The sequence below is a fragment of the Lissotriton helveticus genome, chromosome 3_1, assembly GCF_964261635.1.
Source record: "Lissotriton helveticus chromosome 3_1, aLisHel1.1, whole genome shotgun sequence".
Classification (NCBI taxonomy): domain Eukaryota; kingdom Metazoa; phylum Chordata; class Amphibia; order Caudata; family Salamandridae; genus Lissotriton; species Lissotriton helveticus.
The window spans coordinates 36,413,729-36,433,136 of NC_136061.1; the positions used below are offsets into that span (position 1 = coordinate 36,413,729).

The 19,408-nt window shown below is 51.4% G+C and overlaps 1 protein-coding gene across 4 annotated transcripts in view; it reads left to right on the forward strand.

Annotated features, from left to right (window-relative positions):
• Window positions 1-19,408, forward strand: part of SPEG (striated muscle enriched protein kinase) — a 1,484,310-nt gene that overhangs the window by 1,371,562 nt on the left and 93,340 nt on the right. The window lies entirely within an intron of this gene.

Genomic DNA, 19,408 nt, shown 5'->3' on the forward strand with positions numbered 1-19,408 from the left:
CAATGTGCCAAAGTCACACCTGTGCCCCTCTCAGAAGCTCCTCTTCATCGGAGCGGTTCTGGACTCGGCGCAGTTTTGGGTTTATCCTCCCAAACAGCGGGTTCGGTATATTTAGGCTCTGATTACGATCTTTCAGCCTTTATCCAGAGTCTCAGTCTGGTTGACGCTGCGGCTCCTGGGGCTGATGGTCTCCTGCATCCTTCTGGTGCATCACGCCAGGTGGCGGATATGGGCTCTGCAGTGGGACCTGAAGTTTCAGTGGGCCCAGCATCAGAGCAACCTGTCCGTCCACGTCCTGATCTCGGAGGGCACTGCGAGACAGTTGCAGTGGTGGCTCACGGACCGCAATTGGGTCAGCGGCAGATCCCTCTCCCTACCCCAACCGGAGCACGTAGTTGTGACGGACGCGTCCCGCCGGGGCTGGGGAGGCCACATGGGAGAGGCAGAGATCAGAGGCCTCTGGTCTCTGGCGGAGTCCCGGCTCCATATCAACCTTTTGGAGCTGCGGGCGATCCGTCTTGCACTAAAAGCATTCCTCCCCTCTGTTCGGGGGAGTATAGTGCAGGTGTTCACGGACAACACCACCGCCATGTGGTACAGCAACAAACAGGGCGGGGTGGGGTTGTGGACCCTTTGTCAGGAGGCTCTGCGCCTCTGGTAATGGCTGGAACATCAGGGCGTGACCCTGGTGGTTCAACACCTTGCAGGTTCCCTGAATGCCAGGGCGAACTAACTCAGCCGTCGGTACATGATGGATCACGAATGGCGTCTGAACTCGGACATGGCGCAAGGCCTCTTTCAGCAGTGGGGAGAGCCTTGGTTAGATCTATTCGCCACAGAAGAGAACGCGCAATGTCATCAGTTCTGCGCGTTGGAATTTCCAAGGCGGCACTCGCTCGGAGACGCTTTTCGGCGCGAATGGAGCTGCGGTCTGTTGTATGCCTTTCCGCCTATACCACTTCTGCCCAGAGCGCTGAAGAAGATCAGGCTCGACCGGACCCAAATCATCCTTGTGGCTCCGGACTGGGCTCGAAGGTACTGGTATCCTGAGCTACTCAGCATGTCAGTTGATCCCCCGATTCGTCTGCCTCTTCTGTCGCAGCAGCAGGGGACGGTCCTCCACCCGAACCTGTCCAGTCTCCAACTCCATGCGTGGAGATTAAGCGGCGACAGTTGAGGCCATTTGACTTGCCTCCTGAAGTCTGTGATGTGATTCTGGCAACCAGGCGTCCCTCCACAAAATCGGTATACGCCTGCAGGTGGAACAAATATGTGGCATGGTGCACAGCAAAGGCTGTGGATCCCCTTTCTGCCCCTCTTTCAGAGGTTCTCCTCTTTCTTCTTTCTCTTGCCCAGCAGGGCTCTGCTCTGGGCACTATCAAGGGCTACCTTTCTGCCATTTCGGCCTTCTTAAGGCTTCCTGATCAGCCTTCTCTTTTCAAGTCCCCTGTTGTAAATAGATTCTTGAAGGGCATCACTCATATGTTTCCTCCTGTTCCTCTCCTGATGCCTCACTGGGACTTGAACCTTGTTCTGACTTATTTGATGTGTGCTCCTTTCGAGCCACTTCACAATTGCCCTCTTCGTCTTCTCACTCTTAAGACTGCATTCCTGGTTGACATCACCTCTGCTAGGAGGGTGAGTGAGCTCCAGGCTCTTTCTTCTAAGCCTCCTTTCCTTTATGTCCATCAGGACAAAGTTGTCTTGCGAACGCGTCCCTCTTTCCTGCCCAAGGTAGTCACAGCCTTCCACATCAGGCAGTCCATCACATTGCCCACCTTCTTTCCGCCTCTGCATCCCTCGAAGGAGGAAGAGAGGCTCCACCGTCTGGACCCAAAACGTGCGCTCTCATTCTATCTGGACCGCACACGCCAGTTCCGGGTGGATGATCAGCTCTTTGTTGGTTACGTGGGCGCGAAGAAGGGTCAGGCGGTGCACAAATGAACCATTTCTCGGTGGGTCGTCTTGTGCATCAAGGTTTGCTACTCCTTGGCGAAAGAGGAGCCTCCTGTTGGGCTGAGGGCCCATTCCACTCGGGCCACGGCGGCTACTACTGCCCTGGATCAGGGAGTCCCCTTGCAGGACATCTGTCAGGCAGCTACGTGGGCCTCGCTGCACACGTTTGCTAGACACCACTGCCTTGACAGCCAAGTCCGGAGAGATGGCTTCTTTGGCCGTTCCGTTCTCCAGGACTTTCTGGGGTGATCTTGGTTCGCAGACCCACCACCGGGGTTGGTATTGCTGGGGTATCTATTCTAAGGTAAGGAATCTAACTAACGTGTTTCTTTCAGATGAACAAGTTACCTTCGGTAACGATATATCTGTAAGAAACATTAGTTAGTTAGATTCCTTACCGCCCCACCCATCCTCCCCGTTCTGCGAACCGATATCTAAGGTTAAGGTTCATCCCTTTGAGGACCCTAGTTTCATGCCACCAGTGTCGGTTTTTATCATGGCTCTGCGTTGCTGGCGCGGAAAAGCTATGTATAAGAACTGACGTCAGCGTGCGAGGGCGGCGTGTAAGTACTCCGACGACATCATCCCGACGCCAACGACGGACGCATAGCCGCAGACGATGCCTACTGACGCGCAGGGGTACTGTTAGGCAATAAACTTTCCGGATCCAGCCTGATGCATGGGGATATTCTAAGGTAAGGAATCTAACTAACTAATGTTTCTTACAGATATATCGTTACCGAAGGTAAGTAACTTGGTTAATTGGACCTGTAAAGTTGAATGTTAAATTGGTGATTTTGTCCCTGCTGCTTTGACATACTACGAGCTCCAAGCCTGACAACAAGGCAGGGAATAACTAAAGTATGTAAGTCTATGAAAAGTACCATAACTGAAAAACTATGTTGCATGTAAGTAGCTTTTTCTGAAAATGAATGGATCAGCTGAGTCCTCATCAGTCACTCTGGGCCCAGTTCACACAGAGTCTATGCAGTCGCAGAGGAGGCCCCAAGCTGGTGGTGGAGTCTCTACAGTTGTTGAGGAGTCCCCACACTTGTGGTGGAGTTTCCGCAGTCGCGGAGGAGGCCCCACGCTCGTGGTGGAATCTCTGCAGTCGCGGAGGAGGCCCCACGCTCGTGGTAGAGTCTCCATAGTCACAGAGGAGGCCCCACGCTCGTGGTGGAGTCTCTGCATGGTGCACTCTCAGCAGTGTGCTGTGCAAAGATTCCTGCACTTGTGTGGAGCCTCTGCCATGAGTGCGGACCCTTTGCAAATCGGGCACTCATACAGGCTCTCATCAGTGTACTTAGTAGTAGCTTTGTTAGATAATGAAAATTGATACAACATCTGCCACAGGATTGACAATATCTACAGGAATCTTGGTCGTGATCCCCACTGGTAGGGCTGTAACTTCATTAGCCTACCTCAAAGGCTCATAGTATATCCATGAGGGAGCATAGAGCAACAGGTATCCAGTCTCTTTGTGATGTTCATCATCAAAGATCTAAGCAAAATTTACAATGCACCAATGTAAATCTTTTATATTTAAATGTCCTTGGTCGCAGTCACGTTTGAATATATTAAGTAAATCTTCACTAATAATGTTTAAATTTGAAATAAATAACATTCTCATGATCTGACTGCCTCTAGGTATTTTAATAGTTTCCTTTATAAAAGATTGATAGCTCGATACCCAGTGATACTGTCTCACTAAACAATACTCAGACATACCTGGACATGAAACTAACTAACTCTTGCAGAGCACATTACACCAGAGCCACTTGTTATATTCAAACTGGAGCCCAAAAAGTGCAGAAAGAAAAAAAAAGCCAGAAGACATTTTAATAAAGTAAACCCCAAAAAATGTAGTTTTTCCTCTTCTCACCCTTTCTGATTGCCATTGTCCTATAGTTATTTGCAGGAAACAAACAGTACTCTTGAATCCATGCCACCCGCAATTGACTGTAATCAATCCCTGGTGATCTTTTCAGATAAGGGATTGAACATCAACGCCCAAAAAATACCATGACGAGAATCTCCCAATTCCAGTTTTGCCTTCTTGGAAGCATCAACAGGTTATATTCCTGAGCAGGATTTTAAAATACCAGTAACAACCTTAATGGAGTGAATGCTGAATTATGGGGGTCAGTTCCCCTCAAGGGTGCCCACAAGGTGCTGCTTACATAGCGTAAGACAGTCATTGTTTAAAGCACATCCCTGCTGTCCTCATTTAAGTGTTATCAACACCTGTTGATGGGTAAAAATGCATTTACAAAATGACTTGCTTGGTTCATACAGTCCTAGGCACAAACTGTTTAGTGCAGAAACATAGCATCCCTTAGTACTCTTCGATTGTTGTTGCCACGCTCTGCATCTCAATGGTTGGTCTCAGATTGTCCAGAAGAATCTAGAACTCACTTCCCGTATGAGGCATTTTAAATGCATTGTTTGTCTTCTTAATATCTCACCCTTTATGTGTAGGAAATAGTGTTTTCTGACTTCATTTGCAGTGTTGTCTTATTCTGTGGATATAAGTTTTCCATTTCAAACATCTGTTAGAGACCCCCAGGCATCAGTCAGGAACACGAGAATTTTTTGTCAGTAGTACCCCTGCGCGTTGAAAGGTTGTGTCGGTCGGCTCCACGTTTGGCGTCAGCGTCGTGGTCACCGGGATGACGTTGCGGCAGCTATTTAGACGCTGCCCTCACGTGCTGGCGTCAGTTCTTTCTTTTTCCTTGCCAGCCAGCGCAGATCCGGAGAGAGCGTTACCTCCAGTCACTTTTTGACTGACTTTTTTGAGTGACTTTTGTCGACACCGTTATGAGTCCTCAACTCCTGGTGCACATAGGGATGCCCGGTTTCAAGGCTTGCGGTTCCTGCTGTTGGTGGATGTCTGTGACGGATCCGCATGCGTTGCCTATTTTGCCTGGAACACGACCACGACTCCAAGTTGTGTTCCGACTGCTGGACCATGAATCCGAAGTATTTGCGGGAGCGGTCCCGAATGCTTCTCGAGGCCCAGCAGTCGGCTCCGTGCCATTCAAGGTCCTGATCGCGGGGGAGGTCGAGGGACTGGTGGCAGAGCCACCGCCACCAGTACTCTTCAAAGTCTTCGCACTCCTCAGATCAGACGAAGCACAAGAAGAAGTCACAGCAGCATCATTGCTCTTCGACTTCTCCTAGTCCGTCGGCCGACGCAACGAGGGATGCAGGCAGTGCCCCTCCTGCGGCTCCGCATGTGTAGCCCGCTGGGTTGACTCTGAGTTACAATCCCTTCCTGGGACCCGGAGTGACCCGCCCAGCTTCGATGCTTTTACGAAGCGATGCATGCCTTCTTTGGGCAGCCCAACTCCACCAGCGCGCCTTTGGGCCCTGCGGACTCAGCTGGGGGCCCTTGGCCTTTCACGCCGGCGGCTCCGGCACCACAGGGTCCCTTTTCATCCAGGCCTGGATCCGGATCGGCGATGGTCGACCTTGTAACACCTCCCCTGGCGCCGATTCCACCGGCTCCACAGCCGACACTGGTTGGGTACCCAACCTGCGCCGACCCCGGCCTCCATCCTGATGTAGACACAGAGTAGACACCGGCGTTGATGGGTACTTTTGTGCGCTTGTTCTGCCCATGTGTTCCTTTCTGGCCAGATTGGTAACCAGAGGAAGGTGAGTAGGACTGGGAGGGGTCTGCAGACCCTTTGACTGACCAGTTGAAATATGATCCGAACTGCATAGAGGAACTGGGGGAAGCCAGTGGTCTGGAAACCTTGGCATGTTGTCTCCTCCTACCGTGGCTACGGAGGAGGGAGCATCTTACGCAGTGGTGTTGCATAGGGTGGCCGAGGCTCTCAACCTCGAGCTACCTACGGTGGCAGTCAGGACTAACCTCCTGACAGAGGTGCTGCAACCAGCAGTGAGCTCTTCGGAGCCCCTGCTGCCCTTTAATGAAGCCCTAACCGACATCCTTTTGGGCACCTAGTCCAGGCCCAACACAGGGATAGAATGATTGCCCGATGCCACCGCCCTGCCCAGGAGAACCCACTTTCCTCTCCCAACACCCCACCCCTTGGTGGTCCAAGCCTCCGCGTCCTAAGGCGCATTCCCTAACGCACCACCTCATAGGCAATCTGAAAAGCTGGACCATCTTCGGAAGAAGATATTTTCTTCCTCCTTTCGATCTGCGGTCTGCAAACATCACATGTCTGTTGGGACGTTACGCCCACTCTGTGTGGGATACGGTAGCGCAGGTGCTACCACAGTGTCCTTAGGAGGCCCGGGCTGTACTCTCCTGTGCAGTCGCCTAGGGGAGAGACGCAGCCAAGTTTACCATCCAATGTGGGCTGGACACCGCTGACTCGCTAGGCAGGACGATTTCAATGTTGGTAGCCCTTCGACGCTATGCCTGGCTGAGGTCGACTGGCTTTTCCGGGGATGTCCAAGCTACCGTTATGGACATGCCCTTTGATGGCCGTAGCCTGTTCGGCGACAAAGCACACAACGCGCTAGAGGGCGTCAAGGACTATCGGGCTGCGGCCAAATCCTGGGCCTCTCCACCACCCGCCTTGCGCAGTCTGATTTTTGCCCCTTTCATGGCTACGGAATGGGTGCCCAGCCACGTTTCACCCAGAGCCACAGGCCGGCGCAAGCTGATCATCCCCACGAGGCCGGGGACGTGGGACCCTCCTGGTCTGACCTTTCACGGCCACCAATTGACAGTGGGTGGCAGGATCTGCCATCACCTCCCCCACTGGCACACTGGCACACCATCACGTCGGACAGGTGGGTTTTGCAAATAGTCTGAAGGGGCTACTCGCTCCCCTTTCGAGACCACCCCCTCAGCTGTGCCACCTCAGTACCATCGACTGTTGGAGGATCATCTGGCCCTTCTACAACAGGAATTTACGGCTCACTTGGCCAAGGGAGTCATCAAGCGAGTTCCTGCCCCAGAAGGTTTTTTTTTGGTTTTTTTGCAGAGTTTTATATAGTGCGAACTAGACCCGAACCGAATCAGGTATCAGAGCGCTTTACATATCACCAGTTACGTTACATGAGGACACACATTCATTTTAGGCACGGGGAGATTAAGTGATTTGCCCAGAATCACAGGAGGTTTTGGCGTCGTTACCGAGACTCGAACCCAGATCCCCAGGTCCGAGGTCGAGCGCCCTAGCCGTTAGGCTAACTCCTCTCCCCAAGAAGTAGGTTGTGGTTGCTATTCCCACTACTTTCTTGTGCCCAAGAAGGACAATGGCCTGCGTCCTATCTTGGATCTCATGAACGTGATGACGCTAGCTGAGGTTCTGTCTATCCTCGACCATGGAGACTGGATGGTAGCTTTGGACTTGCAGGACGCTTACTTTCACATCCCTGTCCTGCCGGCCCACCAGTGTTACCTGCGGATCATGATGGGCCATGAGCACTTTCAGTTTACTGTGCTCCCCTTTGGCCTTACCAGCTTCCCTCGGGTGTTCCCAAAGGTGATGGTGGTGGTCGCAGCTCATCTGCGCAGATTAGGGGTTCCAGTCTTCCCCTATCTCGACGACTGGCAGTTGAAGGCAGGCTCGCCCCAGGCAGTTGTCTCCCACCTCCAGACTACAGCGGACCTCCTGCACTTGCTGGGGTTCACTCTAAATGTGCCGAAGTCACACCCTCTCAGAAGCTCCTTTTCATCGTAGTGGTTCTGGACACAATGCAGTTTTGGGTTTATCCTCCCGAGCAGCGAGTCCGGGATATTCGTGCTATGATTCTGACCTTTCAGCCTCTATCCTGGGGTTCGGTCAGAATGACCCTGAGGCTGCTGGGCCTCATGGCCTGCTGCATCCTGTTGGTGGATCATGCCATGTGGCATATGCAGGCTCTGCAGTGGGACCTGAAGTTCCAGTGGGCACAGCATCAGGGGAATCTGTCCAATTGCGTTCAGATCTCGGAGGGCACTGCACGACAATTGCAGTGGTGGCTAACGAACCAGGACTGGGTCACCGGCAGATCCCTCTCCCATCCCCAACTAGAGAATGCATTGGTGACAGACGCATCACTTCTGGGGTGGGGCGGCTACATGGGAGAGGTGGAGCTCAGTGGCCTCTGGTCTCCGGTGGAGTCTGGGCTCCACATCAACATTCTGGAGCTCCGGGCGATCCATCTTGCACTGAAGGCATTCCTTACCTTTGTCTGGGGAAGACTAGTGCAGGTGTTCACAGACACCACCACTGACATGTGGTACTGCAACAAACAAGGCGGACTGGGGTCAAGGACCCTATGTCAAGAGGCTCTACATCTCTGGACATGGCTGGAACATCAGGGCATATCCCTGGTGGTTCAACACCTGGCATGTTCTCTGAAAGCCAGGGCAGACAAACTCAGCCACAGGTGCATGATGGATCACGAATGGCGTCTTCACTCGGAAGTGGTGGAAGGTCTCTTTCAGCAGTGGGGAGAACCTTGGTTAGATCTATTTGTCATAGAAGAGAACACCACTAAGACGGTATACACCTGCAGATGGAACACATTTGTGGTATGGTGCACTGCAAAGGCTGTTGATTCCCTTTCTGACCCTCTTTATTAGGTTTTCTTGTTCCTCCTTTCTTTTGCCCAGCAGGGTTCTGCTCTGGGCACTCTAAAGGGCTACCTCTCAGCCTTTTCAGCCTTCCTTAGGCTTCCTGATCACCCTTCTCTTTTCAAGTCCCCTGTTATAAATCGTTTCCTTAAGGGCATTGCTCAGCTTTTTCCTCCTGTTCCCTTTGTAATGCCCCAGTGGGACTTGAACCTAGTTCTAACCTATCTTATGTGCATTCCCTTTGAGCACCTACATAACTGTCCTCTTAGGCTTCTGACCTTGAAGACTGCTTTTCTGGTTGCCATCACCTCTGCGTGTAGGGTGAGTAAGCTCCAAGCTCTTTCTTCAAAACCTCCTGTTATAGTTATGCATAGATCACCTTCTGGTCCTGGGCTCGGATGTTTGCACTTTGTTTTTGTCTTGGTAGAAGAATTTGTAGTCACGAGGTAGGTGACTCCTCCTTAGGACAATAGTGTGCATGGGCATCGACTCCATCTCCAGATTGTTTTATTCTGCCATCGGGTTCGGATGTAATTTACTGCGCTCCGTGTCGGTGTCGGTTTCGAACACCCCTTCAACGCGCAATTCCTCTCCACTCAACGGTATTGTCTTGATCGCATTCCCCTTTCAACGGCAATCTTTAAAAACAACCTCCTCCACCTCAATCATCGACGAGGGCCATTGGCCTATCCGCGCTGACCACGCCTGCAGTCAATGTAAAGGACTCCTTTAAAAAAATATCCTGGGTGTGATGCTAAGTTCCCCACATGGACTTGAAAGAGGTTTGTAATCTCTGCCTCTTCCTGGAGCATCAAGACAGAAACTGTGAGGCCTGTGTATCGTTCAGGTCGAAGAAAACCATCCGTGGTTGTCGGGCTCAACGTCAGGAAATGCCTCGCGGAAGCAGCTCGATTCCAGACATCTTTGGAGCACATCCCAATGTCCAGTCGGAGCAACAAGGTGATGAAGAAGAAGTCTCCGAGGCCGACGACTCCAACATCGAAGAGGAGACAATCACCCCAGCTCAGCGGTCTATGAGTACCGAAACCCCTCTCCCAAAACCTAATCCTAAGGCTCTGGTAGCACCCTCGCCCTCCGGCTCGGGTCAACACCGACAACATGGCTCAGATGCCCCGCCTGCGGGCCTGACTATGAAACCTATATATAAGCCTTCCAGCTCGTGCTCGAGCCAGCCCCATTCCGGTGCTGAAAAGTCACCTTTGGCACTGAAGCACAAGACCAAAGATGTGCCACGCCCTTCTTCGTCGGCACCAAGGACAGCCTCGATGCCGAAGCCCTCAGCGTTTGGAGCCGGAAAAATCTTCAGAGCCGAAAAAAGTCTCAGAGCCACAAACTCCTATAACAAAATCTAAGGAGACCAAGACTTCAATTGAAAGAGAGGGTGTTTAGGATGGGGGAAATACCGGGCGCTCAGCCCCTGTTCTATGCATAGGTATGATGTAGTGATGGTAAGGACGGTGGTGCAATAAGGCAAGGGGATGAGCCCTGTAACCTCTCAACAAGTGTGTAGTCAAACCACACGCTAAACAAAGACAACTGAATGCCTACTGCACACACCAAAAGATAAGTACAAATTTGTGCCACGATGGATACCTGAATGTTCAAATCGCAGCTGTCAGAGAGAACACCAATGTCTTCTGTGATCAAACATTCATTTAATATTCTTTAGAGCCAGGCGACACGTGTTTCGTCGCATTGGAATGTAATGATTCCGCGACTCCTCAGGGCTGAAAGATTAGGGTGGCGCACCACAGGTCGCTAGGCCGGTGATATTTCCAACCCGGCCCCGCTCGAGACCAGGTTAAAAGGTGTGGGTCCGTTCACTGTCTGCGCGATTCTCAAGGTGAACCTTGTTGTCGGTTAATCGTCATCAAAAATAATCTATGGCGATGTAATCGGTGTTGGATTCTTCAAAAAGGATTTTCTCTTGTTAAATATTAAGGTAATGGCTGTCCTGTCAATGGGAGTGCGAGAGCTCCCGGTCGTTATATCACCCCGGTGCGGGGAAATACTTCGGAGCGCGTTCTCTGGCCGAGTTGCGGTGAGCCTTGTTCCGGGATCCTCAGAACATCTGACACTTCTCAAACAAGAAGTTCTCTCTCTCGAAAACATGCAATAGAACCAGTCCCCTTGCCTCCTCAAGGCACAGGGGTTTACTCACTCTATTTCCTAATACCAAAAATAGATGGCACTGTAAGGCCAATATTGGACCTCAGACTGCTAAACCTCTACATTCAATCGGATCAATTCCACATGGTCACGCTCCTACAGGTGCTCCCACTACTTCAACAAGGTGACTTTCTCTCCACTCTAGATTTAAAGTACGCCTACTTTCACATTCCCATTCAACCCGCTCACAGGAAATATCTCAGGTTTGTGGTAGACGGTCAATACTACCAATTCAAAGTCCTCCCATTCGGGGTGACTACAGCACCCAGAGTCTTCACCAAGTGCCTCGCAGTAGCTGTGGTCCACTTACGAAGACACCACATTCATGTCTTCCCTTATCTGGACGACTGGCTCATAAAAGCCAAATCATACAGCAGCTGTGTGCAACACACACACCAAACAATCCAACTGCTTCACAACTTGGGATTCACTGTAAACCTCACCAAATCCCTCCTCCAACCTTCCAGCATACACCAATATCTAGGGGCTACGATGGACACTTCAAAAGCTCTAGCATACCCCAACCTAGTCAGGATAAACACCATACAAGCTCTACTAACACAATTGCAGCCTCAATCCCTGCTCGAGTGTTCATGCAGCTAATTGGGATGATGGCCTCCTGCATATTCATCGTCCCTTATGCAAGACTTCAAATGTGTCCCTTATAGGAGTGTTTTGCACATCAGTGGAACCAGGCTCAAGGCCAGCTAACATATCTGGTGTTGGTAGACGACCGCACCCATCGCACTCTGCAGTGGTGGAACACACAAAACCTTTCCAAAGGGCGGCCGTTCCTCGACCCGGTTCTACAGATAGTGCTAACAGCAGACGCATCGCTCACCGGCTGGGGAGCTCATCTTCAAACCCATACCATTCAGGGCATGTGGACCACTCAACAAAAACAATTCCACATAAATTACCTAGAATTGTTGGCAATATTCCTAGCGTTAAAATCTTTTCAACTCCACCTGGTAGGCAAAACTGTCCTGGTCCGTACAGACAACATGACAGCAATGTATTACATACAAAAACAGGGGGAGACACACTCTCTGCAGCTTTCACACCTATCTCAAAGCATATGGAGATGGGCCATTCCTCAAAACATATATCTCCTTGCAGAACACCTCCCAGGAGTACACAATCAGATTGCAGATCTGCTCAGTCATCAGAGACAGCAGATACACGAATGGGAACTTCATCTTCAAGTTCTACTTTCATTCTTTCAAATGTGGGACCACCCAGAAGTAGACCTGTTCGCCACACACCAAAACGCAAAATGCCTAAGCTTCGCATCCTGGTATCCACACCCATTGTCTAAAAGCAATGCGCTATGGATGAACTGGTCAGGCAAATTTGCTTATGCTTTTACGCCTCTCCCGCTCATTCCACTGGTGGTTCGGAAGCTCAAACAGCATTCCCTCACAATGATCTTCATTGCTCCAACATGGGACCAACAGCCATGGTTCACAACTCTCTTGAAACTATCAGTAGTTCCTCATCAAAAGCTACGACTCTCACCCAAGCTTCTCACTCAGAACCATGGAGAGATAAGACATCCAGATCCCAGTCAACCCAACCTTGCGATCTGGCACCTGAAATCTTAGAGTTAGGCTACCTCCATCTCCCGCCAGACTGCATGAACATCATTAAAGAGGCTGGACATCCTAACACTAGATCTTGTTATACCGCAAAGTGGAAAAGATTTGTAATTTACTGTACAAATAACAACATCAATCCACTAGATGCTTCTATTCAAAACATCATCTGCTACCTTTTGTATCAACAACAATGTAACCTAGCGTATAGATCCATTAGACTACACCTCGCTGCAATAGCAGCCTATCTCCAAAACAGACAACACCTGTTTTTGTTTAGGGTACTAGCTATCAAAGCCTTTATGGAAGGACTTAAAAGAATATTTCCACCTAGAGCTCCACCCTCTCCAGTATGGAACTTAAATGTGGTCCTTACCAGACTCATGGGTCCCCCGTTTGAACCTCTGCATAAATGCGAATTACAATTTCCCACCTGGAAAGTAGCTTTCCTGGTTGCGATCACCTCTCTCAGAAGAGTTTGTGAACTCTAGACATTAACCATAGAAGAACCATTTCTACAAATTCATCATAACAAAGTGGTTCTTAGGACTAACCCAAAATTTCTACCTAAAGTCGTGTCTGCTTTCCACCTTAACCAGTCTGTAGAACTCCCTGTATTTTTCCCTCGACCAGACTCAGTAGCAGAACAAGCTTTTCACAGGCTAGACGTCAAAAGAGTGATACTTTACTACATTGAAAGAACAAAAACTTTAAAAAAGACTAAACAACTTTTTGTGGCTTTCTCCCCACCTCATAAGGGCAATCCTATCTCAAAACCAGGGATTGCAAGGTGGATTGTTAAATGCATCCAAATATGCTACGCTAAAGTCAAACGCACATTAACCATTTCGCAGGGCTCTGCCTTGTCCCCCTTGATGTTTAACACGTATCTGCAGCCCCTCATTTCATCGCTGAATCAGATGGACTGTAATATATATAATTATGCTGACGACACCCAGATCATCATTCAGATAGGCAATTCCCCTATGGCTGATCAAAAACTGAAGAATATTCTAAAATTTACCGTCAATTGGATGACGGCAAACTTTTTAAAAATCAACCCGGATAAGACGGAGGTTCTTCCTATCACAACTTCATCTAACCCCTGGTGCGACCTCCTTTGGCCCTCAGAATTAGGTAACCCCCCAATACCGGCAACAGCAGTAAAAAGCCTGGGCATAATCATCGACACAAATCTCACTATGTCAGCCCAGGTCTCGGCGGTGGTGGGCACCTGTGTAGGCCTCCTGAGACAACTGCGCAAGCTAGCTCCCATCTTAAAGGCAGACACCCTCAGAAGAGCAGTGTCAGCCTTAATTCTGGCCCGATTGGATTATGGCAATGCCATGTATTTCGGCATCCCGAAAAAACTCACCAAGAGACTTCAGATCGTCATGAATGACGCGGCCAGACTTATTTACAATAAACCAAGAAGGACACCAGCCACCCCTCTTCTTCGGGAGCTACACTGGTTGCCAGTAAATCAACGAGCCAAGTTCAAAGGCCTATGCATTACGCAGAAAGCCTTATATGGGCAAGCCCCGAAATACATCAAAAAACGCCTTGTCCCATATGCCCCCAACAGGAACTTATGCTCAGCCAACGCCGCTCTATTGATCTGTCCTAGGATCAAACGATCCACTATCGGTGGTCGGACATTTTCCCACACAATGCCTAAAGCCTGGAACCAACTGCCTGAAAATCTGCGCAAAGAAACCAGACTCCTGCCTTTTAGGAAAAAGCTAAAAACCGTGCTTTTCCAAGAGGCATGGGGTAATATCTAGTCTGTTTTCCTCCTGCCAGTATTCACTCGCCTGTCAAGCGCTTAGAGACCCCGGGGTGATAAGGCGCTCTACAAGTCTAAAATACAAATACAAATACAAATACAAATACATTTCCCCTAGAGCTCACTCCACACGAAAAGTAGGGGAATCTATGGCATTCTTAGGGAACATTCCCCTAGATGATATCTGCAAAGCAGCAACTTGGTCTACACCACACACCTTCATAAAACACTATTTTGTAGACATGCAGACAAAACAACAAGCTAGTGTGGGCCGGTCTGTACTAAGAACACTTTTTCAAACGACTGCAACAGATACAGGTAGCCACTGCTAAAGAGGTAACTGATTTATAGTCTATGAATAAGTATACGATCTACAGATCATATGCCTCAAACCCAAAATGCTAATTACCAGAATGCAGTGACCTGTTCTTGGCAGGTAGAGCTGTAGATTCGTATATGCCCACCTGCCTCCCCGGATAGCTCTATCTGTTCCAGTATTATAAGTTCAAGTTAAGAATTTGTATAGCGCACTACTCACCCAGAGGGTCTCAAGGCGCTTGAGGGAGAGGGGTTCATTACTGATCAAACAACCAAGTCTTGAGTTGCTTTCTGAAGGAGAGGTGGTTCTGTGTAAGGCGGAGGTGGGTGTGGAGGGAGTTCCAGGTTTTGGCCGCTAAGTAGGAGAAGGATCTTCCTCCCATGGTGGCTCTCCGGATTCATGGAATCGCGACGAGGGCTTGGTTGGACGATCGTAGTTGACGGGTAGGGGTGTAAAAGGTCAGGCGGGTGTTGAGGTAACTTGGTCCTAGGTCGTGGAGGGTCTTGTGTGCGTGGGTGAGGAGACGGAACGTGATTCTCTTGTTGACGGGGAGCCAGTGTAGGTCTCTCAGGTGGCTGGATATGTGGTTGTGGCGGGGTACATCTAGGATGAGTTGAGCGGAGGCGTTCTGAATGCGTTGAAGTCTTTTCTGCAGTTTGGCAGTGTTTCCGGCGTAGAGGGTGGTTCCGTAGTCCAGTCGGCTTGTGACAAGTGCTTGGGTGACCGTCTTCCTTGTTTCGGTGGGGATCCATTGGAAGATTTTTCGGAGCATGCGTAGGATGTTAAAACATGATGATGAGACGGCGTTGACTTGTCTGGTCATCGAGAGGGAGGAGTCTAGGATGAATCCCAAGTTGCGAGCATGGTCCGTTGGTTTGGGTGCGCTGCCTAGGGCCGGGGGCCACCATGAGTCGTCCCAGGCAGAGGGGGATGACCCTAGGATGAGGACTTCCGTCTTGTCTGAATTCAGTTTTAGGCGGCTGTTCTTCATCCACTCGGCTACGTCTTTTATCCCTTCGTGTAGGTTGGTTTTGGCGGTGTTTGGGTCTTTGGTGGGGGAGAGGATCAGCTGTGTGTCGTCTGCGTAGGAGATGATGTTGAGGTTGTGCTGGCGTGCGATGGATGCGAGGGGATTCATGTAGACGTTGAAGAGGGTGGGGCTGAGCGAGGATCCTTGTGGTACGCCGCAGATGACTTCGGTGGCCTTTGATGTGAAAGGGGGGAGGCGAACTCTCTGGGTTCTTCCGGCGAGGAACGAGATGATCCAATCCAATGCTTTATCTTGTATTCCAATGTTGCTGAGGCGTTGTATAAGGGTACGGTGGCACACCGTGTCGAACGCTGCGGAGAGGTCCAGGAGGATGAGGGCCGCTGTTTCCCCGTTGTCGAGCAGAGTCCGGATGTCGTCTGTGGCTGCGATGAGGGCGGTCTCGGTGCTGTGATTGGCTCGGAAGCCGGACTGTGAGGGGTCGAGGGAGCCGTTAGACTCAAGAAAGGCGGCGAGCTGACTGTTGACGGTCTTTTCTATGACTTTGGCAGGGAATGAAAGGAGCGAGATGGGGCGGTAGTTCTTAAGTTCGGTGGGGTTAGCTGTAGGTTTTTTCAGGAGGGCACTGAGTTCGGCATGTTTCCAGCTTTCTGGGAAGGTAGCGGTGTTGAGGGAGCATTTGATGATGTCCCGGAGTTGGGGTGCGATGACGGAGTCGGCCTTGTTGAAGATGTGATGGGGGCATGGGTCGGCTGGAGATCCGGAGTGGACGGAGTTCATCAAGCAGATGGTGTCTTCGGTGCTGATTGAGGTCCAGGCACGAAGGGTGGTGGTGGGGGGCTTCAATTCAGTGGTGAGGGGAGTGGACTGGTCGCCGAAGCTGTTATGTATGTCAGCTATCTTGCTGTGGAAGAATGAGGCTAGAGAGTCGCAGAGGTCTTGAGAGGGAGTGATGTCGTTGTTGCCGACGCTGGGATTGGTGAGTTCTTTGACAATGCTGAAGAGTTCCTTGCTGTTGTGGCCGTTGTTGTCTAGTCGATCCTTGAATGCTGATTTCTTGGTGGTGCGGATCAGCTGGTGGTGTTTGCGGGTGGCGTTCTTGAGGGCGGTCATGTTGTCTGTGGTTGGGTTTCTTCGCCAGGTTTTCTCGAGGGTGCAGCAGTTCTTTTTGGAGTTCTTGAGGTCGTCAGTGAACCAGGAGGCTTTTTTGCTTCCAGGCTTGTTGGGATGGTTTTTCATGGGTGCTAATTCGTCAGCGCAGTGGGTGATCCACTGTGCGAGATTGATGGCTGCTTGATTTGGGTCCGTTGATCTGGCGGGAGGGTTTTGGTTCAGTGATGTGGTGAGCTGGTCGGTGGTAATTTTGTTCCAGCTTCTGCGGGGAGCTTGTTGCGGGTGGTGGTGGGTCGTGGTCTTTCTGAAGCTGAAGTGGACGCAGCTGTGGTCTGTCCAGTGGAGTCCCGTGGCGTGATTGAATGAGATGTGGTTGCTGGAGGAGAAGATTGGGTCGAGCGTGTGTCCAGCGTAGTGGGTGGGGGTATTCACCAGTTGTTTGAGTCCGAGATTGGCGAGGTTGTCCAGCAGGGTGGTGGTGTTGTAGTCGTTGTTATTCTTGAGATGGAAGTTGAGGTCCCCTAGGAGAATGTAGTCATTGGAGGGGAGGGCGTGTGGGCTGACAAATTCAGCGATGTCTTCGCTGAATTGTGTGCGGGGTCCTGTAGGTCTGTAGATGAGGGTGCCTCTGAGTGTGGTCTTGGGATCGGTGTGTATCTGGAAGTGGAGGTGTTCGGTGGCTATGAGGGTGTATTCGGAGCTGGTCGAGATGCGAATGGTGTTCCTGTGGATGATGGCGATGCCTCCTCCTGTTTGGTTGATGCGGTCCTTTCGGATAATCTTGTAACCGTCCGGGATGGCTATGGCGATGTCGGGTGCTGATGAGGCGTTCATCCAGGTTTCTGTGATAAAGGCGACGTCCGGCGATGTGGTGTCGAGTAGGTCCCATAGTTCTACGGCCTGTCTGTGGACGGAGCGGGTGTTAAGCAGGATGCACTTCAGGTGGTTGTTGTCGGAGCTCTGTTTGGCGTTTGTGGATGTAGTGTGGGTCCTGATGCAGCAGAACTTGCATGATTGGCAGATGAAGGGACCGTGGGTGCGTCCTGGGGCAGCTTGGTGGCAGTTGGGGAGTCGGCCAGTGTTGAGTGCAGTGAGGGTGTCGGCGTCGTAAGTTCGGCGTGAGGGGTGGCCTTTGCGGGGTCCAGGGGTACTGGCGCTGGGCGCGGACGGGCATAGACGGGCTTACCTTTGGCGCGCCTTCGGCGCGCTTAGGGCACGTCCGCTGCGCATGACCGCTGCGCGTAAGTGTATCTGTCATAAGTGGAGAGTGGAGGGGGGCGGAGCGAGGGAGGAGCAGCTGGGAGGCGGGAGCGGGGTGGCGAGTGGGGAGGGGATCAATTGTAGATGCTGTAGGGAGCGGGGGTGGGGCCACGGGGGAGCAGCGGCAGGGAGCGGGGAGGAGGGACGGGCTGGGACAACAAAATGGCACCAAACAACAACAAGGCAATGCAGGGCGAGATCGGGGCACAGTCTGGCACAGATACTAATGAAGGCAGAAAATACGATACCACGCGAAGCACAGTCTGGCACAGAAACTAATTACAGCAGCAAATACGATACCACACCAAGTAGGGCGAGATCGGGGGCACAGATACGATATATCCCAGGATGCAGGCGAGATCAGGGGCACAGTCTGGCACAGAGTGTTGATGCGGTACAAGGGCGGCCAGGAGCGGGTGGAGCGACCGTTTTTGACCAGGTCAGGACAGTCACAGCTCTTCACCGCTCCGGTCTATCCTTATGTTCCAGTGGGAGGGAGGAGCAGCTGGGAGGCAGGAGCGGGGTGGCGAGTGGGGAGGGGATCGATTGTAGATGCTGTAGGGAGCGGGGGTGGGGCCGCGGGGGAGCAGCGGCAGGGAGCGGGGAGGAGAGACGGGCTGGGAAAACAAAATGGCACCAAACAACAACAAGGCAATGCAGGGCGAGATCGGGGCACAGTCTGGCACAGATACTAATGAAGGCAGCAAATACGATACCACGCGAAGCACAGTCTGGCACAGAAACTAATTACAGCAGCAAATACGATACCACACCAAGCAGGGCGAGATCGGGGGCACAGATACGATATATCCCAGGATGCAGGCGAGATCAGGGGACCAGTCTGGCACAGAGTGTTGATGCGGTACAAGGGCGGCCAGGAGCGGGTGGAGCGACTGTTTCTGACCAGGTCAGGACGGTCACAGCTCTTCACCGCTCCGGTCTATCCTTATGTTCCAGTGGGAGGGAGGAGCAGCTGGGAGGCGGGAGCGGGGTGGCGAGTGGGGAGGGGATCGATTGTAGATGCTGTAGGGAGCGGGGGTGGGGCCGCGGGGGAGCAGCGGCAGGGAGCGGGGAGGAGAGACGGGCTGGGACAACAAAATGGCACCAAACAACAACAAGGCAATGCAGGGCGAGATCGGGGCACAGTCTGGCACAGATACTAATGAAGGCAGCAAATACGATACCACGCGAAGCACAGTCTGGCACAGAAACTAATTACAGCAGCAAATACGATACCACACCAAGCAGGGCGAGATCGGGGGCACAGATACGATATATCCCAGGATGCAGGCGAGATCAGGGGCACTGTCTGGCACAGAGTGTTGATGCGGTACAAGGGCGGCCAGGAGCGGGTGGAGCGACCGTTTCTGACCAGGTCAGGAGGGTATCTTACTTAGATACATTACACATGGACATCCTTTTCTATTTCTTACTAACTCCTTCATAACCCTCCATGGCAAAACAATCTGGAGATGGAGTTGAAGCCCATGCGCAATATCGTCCTAAGGAGGAGTCAAGACAAAAACAAAGTGCAAACATCCAAGCCCAATACCAGATGGCTATCTATGCATAATTATACGAATCAACAGCTCTACATGCCAAGAACAGATGCATACTGATAAGTAGCATTTTCCTTTCTGGCTGTTCATCCGGACAA